This window comes from Gallus gallus, chromosome 1 (genome assembly GCF_016699485.2).
Source record: "Gallus gallus isolate bGalGal1 chromosome 1, bGalGal1.mat.broiler.GRCg7b, whole genome shotgun sequence".
NCBI classification, from domain to species: domain Eukaryota; kingdom Metazoa; phylum Chordata; class Aves; order Galliformes; family Phasianidae; genus Gallus; species Gallus gallus.
The window spans coordinates 129204256-129218563 of record NC_052532.1 but is presented as its reverse complement, the minus strand read 5'-3'; the positions used below and the strand labels follow the sequence as shown (position 1 = coordinate 129218563).

Genomic DNA, 14308 nt, shown 5'->3' with positions numbered 1-14308 from the left:
CACAGCAGCATTTAGCAGCTGCAAGCAGGAACTCATATCTCGAAGTACTAGATGCATGCATGTAGTACAGGGATGTAATTTAACAAAAGTCAAGGGTCAAAAAAAGTGATGAAATGGCAATGAATGGTGTGCAAGGCAGATGGTCATTGAACAGCATGTTCTGTGAAGAATGGAACTATGGACCTTTCAAGGATTCCAGGCCAAGCCATCTGATAACTTTGTATACCTCTACGGTGTTTTTATGAACAAAGAGGAACAGAGAGTGAGTACAAGCGTATCCCTTTACATGTGGTCTCTGATCATCTCCACTGCTTAATGCGAGTATGTCTTTCTAAGACACGTCTGCTACAAGAGTGCTGTAGTTGGTGTCACTTAACCTCAGATCTAGCCAAATAAGACCTTTAACGTAATTATGTAGTCTTAACCTTGGAGCAGTGTGTCTGTCCCTCAGAGTAGTGGCCAGCCCACAGTGCTGAGTATCTCATGCTGGCAAAAGCCTTTCTGCTGAAAATGGTCATTTCTGAGCAAAGCCCTTAGTGATTAACTCCCTAACCCTTTTACAACCTAACTGCTGATGATTCTTGAGACCTGGAAAAAAAAAAAAAAAAAAAAAAAAAAGAGGTTTCTACTAGAGGTTGTAGTGCGAAAAAGAAATATTCAATTCTAAAAGTAGAGTGCAATCCAGAAAAAAATTATAAAGCGCAGACACAGCAGTAAGAAGTTCAGTGTGGGCCTACTTCTGTAGTGTAGTATTTATCTCATCGATAAGACGCAGTGCTTCAAATGTCAGCTAAATATATATGGAAATAGTGAGAGTCAGTTTCAAACAGGTAATAACAAGAATATAGGAATTGCAAAGATGTCAGAGATGTGTTCTGAATACATCATGCACATGAAACGGAACACTTAATCACAACTACAAAAATACTTTGAGCTAAATTAATTGCAGATGAAATTCTGTTCTTGTCAGTGGAGTTATATCAAAAAGTAAACCAACTCTTCAATTTTCAGGGGAACTAGAAAAGGCATTTAAGTGACACACACCTCTTAAAAAAAATGTAATGTCATCTATTTCAACTCTTCTATCAATGACTTACCATAGTAAACATGAGCCCAGTATTGCCTTAAAAATCTTTGTCAAGTGACAGCCATTCATGCCTAACAACCCTACAGTTCCCAAAACAAACAGAAAGGTCTCATCTATACCTAAGTACCTATAGAATTTTAATATTAAGCCCATGAAAGGCCTTTGCACTCAGAGACTGAGATCTCACCTCCGGATGCTATTCCTATAAGAAGCATATGTATTCATGAGGTTGAAGTACAGGTGAAAATTTCCCTTAAAACTTTCACACCAGGCACAAAGCTGTTGAATATCTGTTACATTGAGTTTTATGTAACGAATAATCATAAACATATTTTCTGAAAGCAGCTAATAAATCACAGAATCATGGAATTGTAGAGGTTGGAAGGGACCTCTAGAGATCATCGAGTTTAACCCCCCAGCAGGCCCCCTACAGCAGGCTGCACAGGTAGGCATAGACCCATCAATATCTCCAGAGGAGGAGATAACTCAGAGGTAGGAGAAGACTCCATAACCTCCCTGAGCAGCCTGTTCCAGTGCTCCTTCACCCTCACCGTGACATTCTTTCGCATATTGATGCAGAACTTCCTGTGCTCCAGTTTATGGCTGTTTCCCCTTGTCCCCACAGACAGCTGAAAAGAGGTTGGCCATGTCCCTTTGTCTCCTGCACTGAAGATATTTATAAACTTTAATAAGATCCCCTCTCAGTCTTCTTTTCTCAAGGCTGAACAGACCCAGGTCACTCAGCCTTTCCTCATAGGGGAGATGCTCCAGGCCCTTTATCACCTTTGTGACACTCTGCTGAACCCTTTTCAGGAGATCCCTGACTTTTTTGCACTGGGGAGCTCAGAACTGGATACAAACTTGCTTTTTCAGAAAGTACAGAATGATAAGAAAGAGGGGAAAAACACACTCAGATGCTGAAGTATGCAAAACAGTCAGGATTCAGAGCCGTTAAAGGTTAAAGGCAGATTTTATATGCTTATGGGACAGAACCATCATTAAAACCTAATTGTCTCCCAGATTTAGGCACCTCTTGAACTGGGATTTTAAGGCTCTGGACTTTGCTGTTATGCCTACAAAAGCTCTCCAAAAATGGTGGGTCCCCCGGGCATGGTTTTCTGTAAGGAAAGTGTCCATCACAAGGAGCTACAGAAGATGTCCACCACAAGCAGTGATCGTTCCTTAGTGCCTTCTGCAGAGGAGGAGGGAGCCCGCAGAGTATGAAAGACTTGCAAGTTTTCCTATGGAAATGTGGAGTACAGAAAATCACCACTTCATCTTTGCCTTTCCTTTTGCCGGATCTTTCTGGATCTCTAATCCTGAATTTCTTGCTCATGAAACATGGGCCAGCAGCAGTTCCTGCTCTGAGTAACCAGTATTTTTGATGTTTTGACTTTCAAATCAATGGACAGATTAAGCTGCGGGATTCACAACATAGCATTTCAACATGCTTTCCCATTACTGTGTCTATTAGTACTACAACTATATTTCCATTTTGTTGGGGTTATATGAAGTCCTTCCCCCATGGCAACCACAGTCTGTGTTTGTCACTTGTGGTTTTAGTTGAAAATGTCATAAATAAAGCAATAAAGTTTTTTGTTTGTTTGTTTGTTTGTTTTTTAGTATTATAATTACATTCTGCTTCCATTTATGAGCTGCTTCCCTGTAGTTCCAGGTTTCCACAATTTAATTCAATGGAGTTTACATGAATCACTGCAAAAGAAAATTTCCTGCAGAATAATTTTAGAAGATAAAACCTCACCTCTGGTTTCAAAACTGCAAACATACATTCTGTTACATAAATATGCTGTAAGAAAGACATTGTTTTATTTTGGCAACAGCTGTGTCTGCACTATGACAAGTGAAGTTGTAGGTAGACAGAAAGAAAGACTTGATATGGATTCTTCAAATGAGAAAGTACAGTCATATTGCCATTTAAAGTAGTCCTAGCAATTTGGGCACAGAGAGAGAAATGTTATGAAATACCTAATTTCTGGAACATTTAGTTGACAGGTGTATTTCAGTTCAATACTAGGTACTAATCCCTCGCTAAATTTGGGGAGAATATTTTTGCTCCTTTTCACACTTCCTCAATGAGACACTCTACACAAAAGGTTCACTTGTAATTTCAGTAGCACCAGATTTTCTTCTGAGCTATAATCATAATTGAGGGTGAAAGCTGCTTAGTGCTTCTTTTGGCAGGGATGGTGATTGCTTTCCCTTCAGCAGACAAGAGATGGCAAATAAAACAGTAAAAGGCATACAGAGAAACAAAGACTAAAAAAGCAGAAGAGAAGAGAACTCTCTTATTTCTTTGTCATGGAAGAGTAACAACAGAGATGTCTACTTTCTTTTTAGGAGACTACTAAATAAAACTGATGCATTTCCTTTCTCACATCTATTCTTTTCCTGTCGTGTCAAGTGCACCTGCAAAAAAGACTGAAAAGCCTGCGAGCCGACTGAAAACAGATTTACCATTTTGTGAAAAATTTTGTGATTTGAGATGGAAAAACAAATCTCAGAGCGTGCCATTAAGCAGAAAACCTTCTAATGCTTATTCGGATTCATTAATTTGGTTCACAACCTGTGAAAGCACTCCTGAGTGGAATATAAACACCTTGCTTCCAGAATCCTTTGAAATCTTTGCACTTCTAGAAAGACACTACTCTAGCTGAGGAATGTAGGACAGAATGATTCAGGCTCCAGGAAAATAAACAAACCAAACAAACAACGTGGAATGGTGAACTTAGTTGCAAACACATTCAGAATGAAAATAAAAGCATATATTTTATTGTACAGGCTTAAGGAAGTCATATTAAAAGTTTCTGATCAAAGCAAATGTGACTAAAAATTTTGGTGTGTATTTTGTTTTTGTTTTTTTGTTTTTTTTTAATCAAGAGAGTGCATTTTTAGCAAAAAGTAACATCGAATTTTTTTTTACTTGCTCTGCTTATCACTTACAAAGCAATAATGAGAGCTAAAGGATTAGGATAGTTTATTTCTCACTACACTTAGCTAAAAGTGGTGAAAACTTAGGAATCCTAACATGCAATACAGAGGATTCCTTCTGGGAACTTCTGCTGGACTGTCTGAACTGCTGTCAAGTTAACAGAATATTAGACCAGTGTAGAAAACAGATTGTTAATTTCCTTTGTAGATTGGGTATGAAAAGAAGAAAGAGCAAGGAAGGCCAAGGGATAACATCTTGAGTTGTGAGAAAAGTGACAAACACTTTGATGTTTAGAAAGGGTTTTAATATAAGGAACAATAAGACGTATCCTTTTAAGACACAACTCAGCTCTTGTTCCTCAAGCATCTGGCTTTGCTGAAAGAGGCCAAAGGCTTTCCCTGAATGTTCTTTCTCACACTTGCAATAAGCTTTGTGGAAATTTTAACATATAATGTTATATCTCAACAAGTCAAAGGTTTTGTTCTCTCAGTCAAGATCTGAACCTAAGTCTTCTAAGAAACTTCTTTGTACTAGGCCTTTGTTGTTCTTCTTGCTGAGGTTTTTTGTTTCTGTTTTGCTCTGAGTATCACACTTGCAAAGACCACCAAATGCTGCCAAGGATGTTGCCACTTTATCACAAAGGGGCTATTTTACACTTTAATAAATTCTTTAACTTATTTTCTTAATATATATATATATATTTCAGGAAATGTGCATGCTTGTGCACTTATCATAGAATCACCAAGGTTGAAAAAAAGACCTCCAAGATTGTCCAGTCCAACCATCTACCTACCACCCATTAAACCATGTCCCTCAGTACAACATCTAAACACTTCTTGAACCACCTGCCTGGGCAGCCTGTTCCAGAGCCTGACCACTCTCTTAGAACATCCAACCTGAATCTCCCCTGGCACAGCTCAAGGCCATTCCCTCTAGTCCTATTAGTAGTTACATGGGAGAAGAGGCCAACCCCCACCTTGCCACAACCTCCTTTCAGGCAGCTGTGGAGAGCAATAAGGTTTCCCCTGAGCCTCCTCTTCTCCAGACTGAACAATCCCAGCTCCCTCAGCTGCTCCCCATAAAACTTGTGCTCCAGACCCCTCACAGCTTTGTTGCCCTCCACTGGGCATGCTCCAGGGCCTCAATGTCTTTCTTGTAGTGTGGGACCCAGAACTGAATACAGTACTTGAGGTGCGGCCTCACCTGAGTACAGAGAGATGATCGCTTCCCTGCTCCTGCTGGCAACACTATTTCTGATACCAGCTAGGATGCCACTGGCCTTTGTGTGTGCAATGTACTGATCTGTATTTCCAAGCAAACACAACTGAAAACAACAAACTAGCTGCAAAATTCTGGACCTTCTATGTCATTTAGCTTAGAACAAATAAAACTTCGCATTTTTCACAGAAGATAATTCCGATAAAATACATAACAAAAGTAAATGTATTCCTCCACTACAAAAGGCGAAGTATTTTTACACTGAAAGAGTGACTTTAGAAACGCCGTACTGATCAGAAACTGTTGCAGAGACATATTTCAGTCTTTTTTTAGATACACCTAGTCAAAGTAAATCTTATGGTGGTTATGGGTCTGACCTCAAATAGTTAGTTCAAGGCAAAACACAGATGTCTTCTCTCCACAAATATTTCACGCTGAGGATTCACACCTCTATTTTTAAAGTGAAAAAAATGTGGAAATATTACCAGCCTTAGTGTAGTGGAGGAGTACATGCCTGTTGAGCTTGTTAGATGTATCAATCTAGATGAAAGCAGCTTTATTCAAATCTGAAGAAAAGTAATCTTACCACCTCTGGTTATTAGGGAATACTTCTCCAGCCTGAGGGAATGCAAGCAGGCAGCTCCCATGGTTAACCAAAAAAGTTGTGCTAAGTCTAAAATCTAAATATGCAGTTTAGAGATGGTTAAACATCACATGGAAGTACTGTTCTGATTCCCCAGAACTAGCTAAATAGCAAATGTAACTGTACATAGCTACTTTGACATTTCTCCATGTCTCTCCTGCACCATACATTTTTACCGATAGTTGAATATTACTGCACTTGAACTTCTGCCTTTGCTAACTATAAATTAGAACATTAGGATTCTGCACTGAGTGCTAACACTGCGGTTAACAACGTTCATCCTATGATTGATAACAGCCTGCAAATATACAGCCTGTATTTTCCATATTAATAACCCTGTTCAGAGTGAACCTACTATTTCCAGAAACATTAGGCTGTGGGACGGTCCTGTTCTATGACACTCAGCATATGAAGCCTGAGTCAATGACCCTAAGTGCTGCCAAGGAGCTGGTTACGCCATAAAACAAAGTGGTTTGCAGTTTCTAGGCAGCTTTCAACAACGCTGTGAGCAGTCTTGGGTCAATCTGTGTAACTGCACTGATCAATTTTCTAGGCTGGTCTAAATTTCAGTGAGAGTAGGTAAGCATCCTAAAGTGGATTTAAATTATTCTGGTTATTGCACTAGTAGCTAAAATATATCATGTATATATTAGTCTTTCCTACACACACAGACTTTGTAAGCCTGATTTTTTTAAGCCTGATATTTTAAGAAGTGTTAGCAAAGGTCACTGTCCATGTGCATGCTCTTATTTCTCAACAGCACAAGGTAACTTGCTTCTTGTTGAAATAATGCTGTCTTGCACTTAAGCATGGAGCAAGAGCATGCACGCAACCAGTTACTGAAATATTGCTGATTCCTGGCAGGGAACACTGACTTCATGCAACCACAGTTTTTGTCAGATGGCTACCCAGAGTGTATGGCAATGGACAACCAGTTTGCAAAATACTCCACCTCAACATATGTCTTAAGCTGCGTGGAATGATCCCGTGCCAGAGGGCCTTACTGCAGGTAGCTTGCCCCTAAGCAGTTACTAAACACTATTGACTTATAGCAAAACACTGATATTTTTATAAATGTCAACCTCAGAAAGTCTAAATTTAAATAATACATGAACTAGTTTTCTGTATTACTTTGCATCTTTGCATATTGTCTAAGCCCAGGATTGACAAATGGCTTTTGGTCTGCAGTTACCTCCTACTATGAGTAAATACCTCACACAGTCATTGTGGAAGTAAAAGACATAGTTGAGACCATTCCTTTTGAATTCAACTGTCAGGAAAAGAATCAATACTTTATTGGAAGAGGCCATTTGTGACAGACAATACAACAGATTCCCAATAGAGGACCCATTCATCTTCAGAGAAGTTCATAGGCTTATACTGAATGTGTGGTATGATCGACATTTTACAGCAAATATATGTAGGTTGCTCTGAAAGCAATTCTTCCTATTTATTTTTCACACAGAGTGGGTTGTAACACAGGTTGCTCAAGGAGGCTGTGGATGCCCCATCCCTGGAGGCATTCAAGGCCAGGCTGGATGTGGCTCTGGGCAGCCTGGTCTGGTGGTTGGCGACCCTGCACATAGCAGCGGGGTTGAAACTGGATGATCACTGTGGTCCTTTTCAACCCAGGCCATTCTATGATTCTATGATTTCCGTGGAAATGACAACAGATACAAATAAAACAACAACACTATTTGATAGAGCAAATTATCATCTACAAAACTATTTTCCAACACAATCACCACCTTTAGCTATGCATTTTCTGCCAGTGATGAACAAGCGCATACATGCTGAACTCATAAGAATCTGCACCAGTGGAGCTGACAGCTGTGCGTGGCTGTTTGGAACATGGCTTATCTTTCACATCTCTGATGCCACTGCAGAAATGCACCACCCACCGCCTGACTGTGCTCACATCCACTGTTTGGTTTCCATGAATGTTTAGCGAGCATAAACAAATGCCAGTGGGTGCCATTTTTTTCCAGATGGAGGAATTCAGTGGCACATCTTTGGTCCATCCACACTTCCACGTCAGATGCCATTTTGTCAGACTGCCCCTTCTTTCCCATCTGTCACACAGCAACAAAATGTAATAGAATATTGATGGGAAGCTTCAGTCTGTACTGCCATACCACCAATATCTGCCTCTAACATTATGGGCCAACATCATGAAATGGGAGGCATTACTTTCAGAGCAGCCCATGTATATATATTCTGCTTGAACTATATCTTTTCTATCTTTTCATCTCTCTCTTCTGTGAAATTCTTTTTGAATGCTTCCTCTCCTGCTCAGTCCAAAGGAATTGAGGTAGAGCTGTATCTGTGTTTTTGAAGATTATCTTTAGAGATTAAAAAGAAAGCACATAGTAAAAAAAAAAAAAAAAAAAAAAAACCCACAGCTTTCTCTTCCAGTTGCATTAAGGATATGAGAATCGTTAGCTGTTGATCAGTTTAACATATGCTACAGTCCATAAGCAACTCACTCCACCATATTATACAGGTGTAGCTGAAAGGATAATTTGACATGATTTTTGGCACATACTGTTTAGAATAGAATAAAGTGTAATTCTATCATTAATATAAGACCTTTTGTGCAGAAATTGGAAACAAACTTGTTAGTGATATCTCAGAAGTAACTACAAGAGTAGTTAGCATGCATGACCTAGTTTTAAAAGCAGCATTACATGCATACACAGAAGAATAGAAGAGATGCAAAATAAGAGGGTTGGTTTTTTTGTTTTTTGTTTTTTTTTTTTTTCCTTTTTTTTCCCTCCTAACTTACCACTTTTTTCCCCATTTCATACAGTTCAGCAGGCTGGAACTGGATGATCTTTAAGGTCCCTTCCAACACAAGCCGTTCTATGATTCTACGATTCTAGGATTCTACGATTCTGTGATTTCCAACAAAAGCTCCTCTGCTTGTTCGGTTTCTTTGTAACTACTTGGGCTGTCACGCTAATATATAGAGATGCAACAAGAACAGCACTCTGAAACCACATCTGCTAACATTTCATTCTTCTGAAAGTCATCTAATGCAGGTGACACAGTGGGTCAAAGTTGAAATCTTATCACTTGAACTAAGCTGCAAGTGTTGTTCTAGTTAGATTTTTGTCTCTCTCACAAATCTTCGCTGCACTTAGGTAACTTAAATGTACAAATAAGGTAAAAAGTTGGTTATACTCCTGTCTAACATACCCTTCCTTCATTGAGAAATATAAAGTAGCCTAATTTTAACCAAGAAGTGCTGGTATATCATTTAACAAAAATTTCGGGGTGGGGAAGGGGTGCCTAGTGTGTGTTCTCATCTACAGGCAACACATCGCAACAACCTGTTGGCTCTACTTGAACTTGAGCTCCCCATTACCACTGGTGAAATGCCCTGAGTTACCTGGAACACTGCAGCATGAGGCATTAAGAAAGTTTTGTAATTTTGCAATTGAAAAAAGATTATTTCCTGTTTTGGAGGGTGTTATTTATTCTGTGTACTAAAAAAAATAGTGCCTTCACAGTAATTTTTATGATCCTGACATTTAGGTGACTTGATAGAGCTAATTTCAGATATTCCATGAAAGGAAAGCAATCCTACAGTACAGGAACTCCAAGTCCTAATGAAAAACTTTGTCAGATAAAATTTGAAGCTTGAGTTTCACTATGACCAAAGCACTGTAGGAAAAAAAAAACTGGGGTCCAGAGATCAGCCAGTCTTAAAGTGCATTTCTGTGTAAGATGAGACTTTAATGTGAAAAAGTATACCTTGAGAAATGCAGCGACAAGGACAAATGTAGAGAACAGAGAGGAACTTGACAGAAAATTCAGGTGTGGCGAAACAAACTGCAATCTTTTTACTCTAACACTTGAAAACAGCATAACTAACACTCTTCACCTGAAGAGATGAAAATGAAGGGGAAAATAAACTCCTGCCCTGCTGAAACTTACTGATACAATAAAATGAAGGTAATAATCGAGCTGAAAAATAAATATGCTGAAGAAAAGCACAAGCACACCATGAAGTAGTAGTCCCATGACAGACATGCAAGTCCCTGACTTTCTGAGGAGAACAGGCATTTACAGGAAAAAGAAACAGCAAACTGGAGAAAAAGATCCTGCAGATGGGAGCTCCTTCAGTAGCACAGGTTAAAACAGCACCCGATAAAAAAGAGAGAAATTCCATCTGGAAATTATATCATGGACTGATGATCATGTACTTTATATTTATTTCAGTTTGTGTGAAAGCTGTGTGTTGAAGATTAAGATACTGAAATTCAAGGGATATCTAAAAACAAACTCTGAAGTGTTTTGAAAACCTGGATGATTATGATCCAGTAAGTCAATAATAGCAATAGAGCAGTAGGAGATAGCTCTTTGGAAGCAAAACGTGAGTTATCAGTACCCCTACAGACCTCCAAATGACATTCTTTAAAATATTACCGAATTCTTGGAGTGCCAACGTATGACTGGGAATCGATGCATAGGAAAATGATACAAATATACTAAGAATGAAGGAAAAGTTTGGCACAGTTGTAGCCTATGCAGGAAAAACAGTCAACCTAAACCAAAACAATCAAGGTTTCTGTTGCTAAAAGTTAAGGTTACAGTTTTTAAAGTGAAGACTAAAGAAAGTCATTTGGCACAGAAAAGCATATGGTCCAGGATGACACACACATTGGGGGTGGGAATGTTATTAAATTCTCTATATTCTTAAAGGACAGGAAAGGATATTAATAAAATCCAGGAAGGAACTGGACAAACAGATTATGCAGTGTTTGAAGTAGATCACGTATAACAGTCAGAATAAACCCAAGATATTTACCATAGAATCATAAGATAACCAAGGTTGGAAAAGATCTCCAAGATCATCTAGTCCAACTGTCCGCCTACCACCAATATTTCTCCACTAAATCATGTTCCTTCATACAACATTTAAATGTTTTTTGAATGCTTCCAGGAACGGTGAATCAACCACTTCCATGCGCAGCACATTCCAGAGCCTTGCTACTCTTCCAGAGAATAAATTTTTCCTAATATTCCAACTGAATCTCCCTTAGCTCAACTTGAGGCCATTCCCTCTTGTCCTAGCGCTCTCTGCTGGGAGAAGAGGCCAACCCTCACCTCACCAAAACCTCCTTTCAGGTCATTGTAAAGAGCAATAAGGTCTCCCCTGAGCCTCCTCTTCTCCAGAATGAACAATCCCAGTTCCCTCAGCCTCTTCCAATAACACTTGTGCTCCAGACCCCTCACAGCTTCATTGCCTTTCTCTGTACACGCTCTAGGGTCTCAATGTCTTTCTTGTAATGAGGGGCCCAAAACTGCACAAAGCACTCGAGGTGTGGCCTCACCATAGCTGAGTACAGAAGGATGATTACTTCCCTGTTCCTGCTGGCCTCACTATTTCTGATACAAGCCAGGATGCCATTGGTCTTCTTGGCCATTTGGGCACACTTCTGGCTCATGTTGAGCTGAGCATCAGCCAACTCCCTGGTCCTTTTCATCCACACAGTCTTCCAGCCACTGTCCCAAACCTGTAGCGCTGCCTGGCGCTGCTGTGGCCAAAATGCAGGACCTGGTACTTGGTCTTGTTGAACCTCATCCCACTGGCCTCAGCCCAGTGATCCAGCCTGTCCAGATTGCTCTGAATGGCCTTCCTACCCCCAGGAGATGTTTCTACAGATTTGCAAAGAATGTAAAAATGATGGGAGTGATTGCTCAGTTTTACAGCTGAGAATATGACATCATTTAGCTATCAGATGATGTAACCTTTAAAAACTGTATGGCCAGGACAAACACTTGACACTACCAGAACAGGCTGGTCTGCTAAAGGATTAGTATGATTGTATTGCAGGAAGCTGTGTTTCACACCCAATAAACAATTCAGCTGCATCAACGTGTGATGCAGACTTCTGAAGAAGAATATAATGTCAGTACTGTACCATCAGTCACATCATGAGGATGGTGAATACGACAACAATGTGCCTAGGATAAAAAGATGGCTGTGAGAACAAAAACTATGGCAAAATATGCCATAGTTTTGCCATATAATGGCAAAACCTTTCAGTTTTCACTGAATTGGCTGGGCAAACGTGCTGAGATGTAATCCTTCTGTGCAGACACCTGTAGAGGGGAGAAACTCCAAAATGGAGGAGCAGCATCTGGTGACCCAACCTTCTCCCATTGTCCTGGACCTGCTCAGCAGCAAGAGCCCTGACCTCGGATCAGGCTCCTCCCCTGAGTGCCAGGACCATCCTCTGCTGTGGAGGTCACCTTGCCAGTGCCAACCTGTGCTATGCTGACAGGCTTTCTCCATGTGTGATGGCATGCAGCCTACTCACAGCATTCCAGGCCTGAGCCAGCCACCACACCAGGGAACCAGTGGGGAGGAGGGACCTAAAACAACCCAAACCTGCACCAGGCAGCACTGCTGTCAGCTACTGGTGGAGAGAGTTCCAGTGACCAAAAGCTCTCACTGGAGCTGACTAATTTAACAGTATTGCTGTAGCGCAAAAGTACAGATTGCTGTCCCTGAAGAAATGCAGAATACATGGAAATGACTGATGAGAAATGAGACTTTTTAGAAGAAAACTTGAAGCTTGAAACCTGAGCTCTCACAAGGGCTTCCCTATCAAAAGGTTTTGGTTCCCTTTTTCTGTTGAGCCTCTGCTGCAGAGGCATAGGTTTTGAAGGAGAATTGCTGCTGGGAGATCCCTCGCTGGTGCTTTGACAGAGGCTGAAAGCTTCCCCCAACCCTCTCAGCGGTCTTCTCTTCTGAAACCTTGAGGATGCACTCTGCTTTGTGGAAGCAAAGACATGACCGTGCTCTTACAATACAGCCTGCCCTCCTGCCCACTGCAGTTGCATTTGAGAAGACCAGCACCAACTTTTCTGCCTCTCCTGAAAAAAAAAAGTTCCAGGTCCCTTTTATTTTAAATATCTCAGGAAGATTCTCATCTCAAAAATATAAACGTGATATAGATTTCAGGAGAGATGTTTTATTCTCCTTATTTTTTTCCTACGTATTTTTCAGTCTCTTGCTCTGCCTCACAGTCATAAATACACAAACGGAGAGGAAGAAATGTAAAGCAGAGTTTTAAGCTTTAAAATAAGTTGATTTCCTTCTTTAGTAAAGTTTGTGAATGATATATTCCTAAAAGAGTCTACAAAGGGAAAGTAAATTCTTGCAGGCCCTTCTAGAATCAGACATGAAGGTGAGAAAAGCTGTAGTGCTTGAACCTCTCAGATAGCAATGATAAGAGCACAGTGATAAAATACTTTTCATCACATGATGTGGGGAAAATTTTTTACAAGTTAGGACGTGCTGCTCAGTGCGGGTTCCTCTTTCAATTCTCTGAATCTCTTTAAAAAAAAAAATTCAAAAAGCAGCAAACACAAAAACTGAATTTAAAAAGCAGTTTCCTCAGTTCAAAACTACTCACCACTCCCACAACATCTCTTTAGATGTTACCTCTAAGGCATTCTACAAGGTACACATTAAAGTCATTTGCATACAGACTGATAGGCTTTAGAGCATTCTGTTATATAGTGCTATAAACTACACTATGCAAAAAGCATGGTTTGTGATTTAGTTTTATTTGTCTGATGATTTAATATAGAACAAAACCTTTTTTTTTTTTTTTTTTTTTTTGCCAAGACTAAGAGAAAGAGAAGACACCTAGAAATTCTTCAGATAAAACCCATCCTTTCTTTTTTTAAAGGTTTTTCAATCACAACAGGAAATATTTTGAAATAGTCACACTAATCACAAGACTGACTACTTTTTAGGCTGAACATGTGTTCATACTCCACTCCTATTTTTAGGTCATATCATGTGCCAACTCCATGCCACTGCTGTTTGTATTCTAGCTGTAAATTAAATGATAACTTTTACAGTTCTTTCTTCCTTTCTTTCTTCCTTTCTTTCTTTCTTTCTTTCTTTCTTTCTTTCTTTCTTTCTTTCTTTCTTTCTTTCTTTCTTTCTTTCTTTCTTTCTTTCTTTCTTTCTTTCTTTCTTTCTTTCTCCCTTTCTCCCTTTCTTCCTTTCTCCCTTTCTTCCTTTCTTCCTTTCTTTCCCTCTTTCCCTCTTTCCCTCTTTCTTTCCTTCTTCCTTTCTTCCTTCCTTTCTTTCTTTCTTTCTCTTTCTTTCTTTCTCTTTCTTTCTTTCTTTCTTTCTTTCTTTCTTTCTTTCTTTCTTTCTTTCTTTCTTTCTTTCTTTCTCTCTCTCTCTCTCTCTCTCTCTCTTTCTTTCTCTCTCTCTCTCTCTCTCTCTTTCTTTCTTTCTTTCTTTTTTCTTTCTTTCTTTTTTTCTTTCTTTAACTAAATTAAAAGAGTTGCTTTTCACTCTGCTATATCATATTATGTATTCGTATCTCCATGGCCCCAGCTAAGATGTCCCATACCTTGTCAGCTCACAGTCAAG

General features: G+C 39.6%; 1 protein-coding gene across 6 annotated transcripts in view; it reads right to left on the bottom strand.

Moving 5' to 3' along the window:
- Positions 1 to 14308, bottom strand: part of P2RY8 (purinergic receptor P2Y8) — a 50483-nt gene that overhangs the window by 5248 nt on the left and 30927 nt on the right. The gene's annotated exons all lie outside the window — the stretch shown is intronic.